At 43.0% G+C, this 5,588-nt stretch overlaps 1 long non-coding RNA gene across 1 annotated transcript in view; it reads right to left on the bottom strand.

Moving 5' to 3' along the window:
- Positions 1–5,588, bottom strand: part of LOC108536485 (uncharacterized) — an 18,842-nt gene that overhangs the window by 11,256 nt on the left and 1,998 nt on the right. Inside the window, exon 2 of the long non-coding RNA XR_001887526.1 lies at positions 2,668–2,750. This is a non-coding gene — a long non-coding RNA (uncharacterized LOC108536485). The remainder of the gene's footprint in view (positions 1–2,667; positions 2,751–5,588) is intronic.

The raw sequence follows: 5,588 nt of genomic DNA, 5'->3' as shown, positions 1-5,588 counted from the left end.
CCCCACTCCTCTCCCCGCCCCCCAGCCCCCACCCTCCACACACACACACGGTTGACCAGATGCTCTGAAGCAATTCTAGGAGACTGGACTGGTGAGCACATTGCTCCCTCTGACTGACAGTATTTCTTCCATGAGGTTCCATGAAATACTGCCACTAGGATGGTTCTGGCTTCCTCACTCAAATTGCTTATATAGACAGAGGCCCCACAGGGGGAAAAAAAAATGTGCCCAGGACTCTACATATCCTCCTGGTGGCCTTGACACTAGAGATATGGTAGTGAGAAAAACAGAAACAATGCCTGTCCCCATGGCAGTCATAACACAAACATCAATCAAATGAGGACCAGAGACTATGATCAAAGGTATCTGAGACTCCACAAGGGAACTGACTGCTGAAGGAGGAAACCTCTGGCCTAGAAGCAGCGAGATGGTAGTTTTGAGGACAACTTTATCAGCAAGTGAGAGAAACTCAGCACAAGCTGACTCATACAAAAAAAGAGATGAGAACTAATTGGCTATTAAGGGATCTCTTAAAGGGTCCAGGAGTGTTTGTCTTCAGGTATGGCTGGATCCAGGTGCTCAGATGATCAATCACCTTCCCTCTCTTCACTATCTTTTTTTAAAATTGGAGCATAACTTACACACAGCAAAATGTACAGATCTTAAGTGTACATTTCAATGAATTTCTAAACAAAAAATTACTACCCAGATCAAGCTACAGAATTTCCAACACCCCATAAGGTTTCTCTTTGCCTCGCCATAGACAACAACTGCTTAAGGGTAGACACTATGCTAATTCCTGTCACCATTGTTTAGTCTTTCCTGTCCCTGGTTTCACATAAATGGGATCATAAGGTGGTATTCTTATATGGCTTACTTTGCTCAGTCAAAATCATGATTGTGAAATGTGTGCCTTTGAAGTTTGTTATTTTCATTGCTGTGTACCATTCCACTATACGCACATACCACAAATTATTGTTCATAAACACATAGACTGTTTTCAATTTTGGCTCTTATAAGCAAAGTTGCTATGTGCATGTCTTTGGGTCAAGAAAACCACTCATTTCTGTTGGGTACCTAGGAGTAGAGTTGCTGAAAAACAGAGCCTATGTATGTTTAGCCTTTGTGGAACTTTCAAAGAGTTTTCTGAAGCAGTGATCACTATTTATACTCCCATTAGCATTTTTAAATTGGATTTTATGTCTTTTGCTTACTGATTTCTAGGAGTTCTTCATATATTCTGAATATTACAGTCCTTTGTCTGATACATAAGTTAAAAATATCTTGTCCTAATCTGTAGCTTGCTTCTTCTCTCTCTTAATGGTGTAGTTTTATGAAAAGAAGCCCTTAATTGACTAAAGTCCAACTTAACATTTATTTTGTGTTTACTGTTGTGTGTGTACATATTCATGTATATCCTATTGAAGAAAACTCAGATGACTCCAAAGTCAGGAATATGTTCTCCCTTGTTTTCTTCTATAAATTTAATTGTTTTAGCTTTCACATTTAGATCTATGATCCTTCATGCATTAATTTTTGGGAATGATGTCAGGGTTCATTTTTTTCTGTATGAATATCCAATTAACCCACACCATCAATTAAAAAGTGCAACTCTTCCTCTCCTGAAGGATGGTGGAATATTTGTTGTAAATCATGTGATTGTATAATGTCTCCATTTTCTTTTGTCTTACATTAGCCACTGAAGTGGTCACTTTGCACTTTGTGTGCAAGATCATCCTCTGTAACCCTGGGCTTACATCTAATCACCTTAGCAGCTCCAGGTGAAAAGCACACCTCTTTCCCATCAGTAGTCCCAGCATTGCACTTGGCTTTCTATAGCAGTCTTGCATCAGTCCCTAGGGTCAAACGCTGAATAGCCAGTGTTTGGTCACATGCCCACCCCTGAGGGTGGGGCGAAGGATGCAGAGAATCCCACCCAAACCTCTGGACTGGAATAGAAAAGGGGTAGTTCTTCAAGGAAACTTGGGATGCTGTTACCAAAAGAAAGGGAAATGGATGCTGGGCCAAACAAAACAAATACTACTTAGACTCCATGACCATTGGGCCCCTTGATCTTTGAAGTTGTCATTCTCCTGTGCTAGCTTAACTGTGGGGTGCTTCTGGACACCAGGCACTATGTGAGGCATTGCAGCTGGTACAGACTGCTTTAAGATTTTATACACAGCCTGCCTCGATGACAGATAAGATGAAGGAAAGTTGAAGAATGCCACAGCATGACTGAATCTCCTGGCTTATCAAGGGACCCTGGCCAGTGTTGGGTGCCTCCGAGTTGCCACCATTAGGCTACCCAGGGAAGGCAGGTCCATAGAGTTTCACATCATGCCTCATTTCACCAGGTGTGATTTCCAATGAGACACCGCTCCACTGGGGACTAATGATGCGGGGAGAGTGAAGCAGGGAGGCTGTGATTTCCAATATGCACCAGCCAGTCATTACTAGCAGGAAATGGATTTTTGCTGGGTAATCAAAGTCAAATCCCTCACTTTTCCCACCCCTAAGTGCCCCTGCCACTGGCCCCCATCACACACAAGGTGACTTCACTGTGCCCTGTTCCCTGAGTCCTCAGCAAACCAAAGTCCAAGCCAGGCTCCCCACCATTCCCCTTTCCCCTCCCAAGGAGACTGGACATACCCTCTCCTAGGATACCTGGATTCCTGTGTGCGAAGGCAGGCGGTGTGAAGAAGCACAGGGAAGGAGGAGGGCTGAGGTCACAGGAGGGAGGTCTTCACCTGGCGGGGAGTGCAGGGGAAGTAAAGCAACAATGTCAGAGGTTTAATCAACCTTCGAAGACTTCACAGTGTTTGGACTGAAGTGTGTGAATAATATTCATTTGGATTGGCACCTGTGCACACCACTGAAAGGAAAATAGCATTTTGTCGCCGTTGTGATGAGGAGCAAGCAGTCTAGGGAGACAGGCTACGCATCCTGGCAGCTGTGAAGGTGGGGTTTTTTTTCCCCTTTTGTTTCCGACTCACTGTGACCCTCTGACTCCTTGAAAATCCAGTGGCTCTTGAGTCAACGCCTGACATTCCTTTTTTCTGCTTCTCCAGACAGAGCAGGGACAAGAAAATACCTGGCAAGGGCATTCAGCCATGATGGGAGAGGGCCTGCCACCAGCCCTCTGGGTGGCCATAGACAAGTGGGATTGTACCTCTGGGCCTCAGCTTCCCTGGGTGCCACTGGCAGGTAATCTGCCCCTCCTTCCTTACTCCCCGCTTTGGTGTGAGAGTCATAACAAGAGAGGTGACTCTGAAAGTCAAGAGGGTTATTTGAGGGTAAGGCCATTCCCCTCCTCCTGAAAGAAGCCCAGTGCCTTCAACCACTAAGACACTTGTCTCAAGTGGCATCTAGGGACCCAGTGTCTTGGATGAGTCCTTCCTCTCTTATTCCTCAGTGTTCATGCAACTTCACCATCCCTCATCCTTATTTCCCTCACAACCAGTTCAGTCAAGTCTCAAGGGTAAAGAATCTGTATACCCCAGCCGTGGACATTGTTGAAAGCTGGGAATTGCCAGCCTTTACTCTGGGCTTCTGGCCCAGCTCCCCAGGCACAATGGATTCTGATAATCATGCCTGTGCTCACGCTGCCCCATACCATTAACCTTGTCTCTTAGGGACAATGCAGCCTCCTGTAGATCAGAGCCCTTGTTCCTACTGTCAACTGATCCATCATGGCCATGAGGCTGCCTTGAAAAGAGGTGCTGGTGCTGAGAATGGGTCGGCACTCTAGACTTCCCTAGCCTGCCTGTCAGTGCTCTGCAGAGACTGAGCATTTTTCTCTTCAGTGACTGCTCTCTCCTCCTTCCCAGGGTACCCCCAGCCCCCATCTCTTCCAGCTCACTGTCCTGAAAACCTCCCCTGCACCCTCTACCTCTCTTCCCAACTCCTTTCCTCCCTCTCCTTCCAATCCTTCACCTTCCCCCTTTCCTTCCCTTCTCCCTGATTTTTCTCACCTATCCACTCCTTCTCCTCCAATCTTAGCCTGTCACTCCTTTTTCCTTCCCTACCCACATCTCCTCAGTTTTTCATCTTCCAAGACAATTCCCTCCAGAAAGCAGCCCAAGTTCCTCTTCCCAGCCAGCGCCAAAACAGTTCTAGTGTCGGACTTTCTTTCTTTTTTTTTTTGAGACGGAGTCTCGCTCTGTCGCCCAGGCTGCAGTGCGGTGGCCGTGGTGTCGGACTTTCTAAACTATCACCACTGGATAATTTCTAAACACACATCTCACGCCATGCATGGGGGATCGAGGACCTGCAGGAAGGTCTTGTGGTTGGTGGGGACACGCGTGCCGCACACAGCACAGAGGAGCCCACCACATTAGTCACAGAGGATGGGACTGTTTCCAGCCTCCATATTCCATCTGCCAGCAGCAAAGTGCAGCCATTGAGATTTAGAGTGGACGGACCCTTATTAATTACCTGGGCCCCGAATTCATTGCAATCCCCGTACCAATGCCCATAATATAGTTTGTTTGCTGTTCGAACTAATATATTTTTGGATATTAATGCCTAATATTATTTCAGTTGCTTCTACATTGGTTGGTTGGTTGGTTTACTATCTATACTATAGTATGATATATGATACCATAATATAGTTACTAATAAACACTAGTATAGTACCTACTAATAGTTTATACTAATTAGCATACTAGATAGTATAGATACTAATAAATATTAATATCTATATTATTGTATCATATATCATACTATAGTATGTAGACTATAGTACAGATAGTAACTATAGTACAGTATCTATATTATAGTATTAGATAATATCTAATGTTAGATATTAATGCCTGTCTAGAGAAAGGACTAAACTGGAAGAGCCACAGAAACCCTAAACAAAAATAAGAGAAAGAAACTGCTCCACATGGTATTAAAAATAGTTTAAAACCATCATAGTTAAAATAGTCCATTACTGGCGTGGGAAGGGAGAGACAGCTCAATGGAAAAAATAGAAACCAGAAATAGGCCTAAATATAAAACATAATTTAGCCTATGATAGAGGTGGCATTTCAGATCAATGGAGAAAAAGGACTTGATCAGCATTATTTGGGGGAATTGTCTAATTCTCTGCTATCTAGTACAGTAACCACTAGCCATATGTGGCTGCTGTGCACTTGAAATGCCACCAGTCCAAAATATACACTCTATTTTGAAGAGTTGGTATGAAAAAATGTAAAATAGCTCATTAATAATTTGTATATAGATAACGTGTTGACATGACATTTTGCATATAGTGGGTTAAATAATATATCTTATAATTACTTCTGCCTGTTTCTTTTTACTTTTTTAATGCGGCTAATAGAAAATTTTAAATTATATGTGTGGCTCACATTGTATTTCTATTGGATAGCAGTAGTCTAACCATATGTAAAAAGTAAAATTAGATCCCTCACTCCTTATACCAAAAATAAAATCCAAATACATCAATGATTTTAATGTAAAATATGACATCCTGAAAGAAAATACAGATGATGCATTTTATTATTTTATTTTATATTCCTGGAGTAGAGAAGATCATTGAAAACATAAAACTACAAATCTTTTAAAAGATTGATAAATTTGGT

This window comes from Rhinopithecus bieti, unplaced genomic scaffold, assembly GCF_001698545.2.
Source record: "Rhinopithecus bieti isolate Rb0 unplaced genomic scaffold, ASM169854v2 scaffold_11964, whole genome shotgun sequence".
Lineage (NCBI taxonomy): Eukaryota > Metazoa > Chordata > Mammalia > Primates > Cercopithecidae > Rhinopithecus > Rhinopithecus bieti.
The sequence above is the reverse complement of the archived record's forward strand: the minus strand, read 5'-3'. Positions and strand labels throughout refer to the sequence as shown.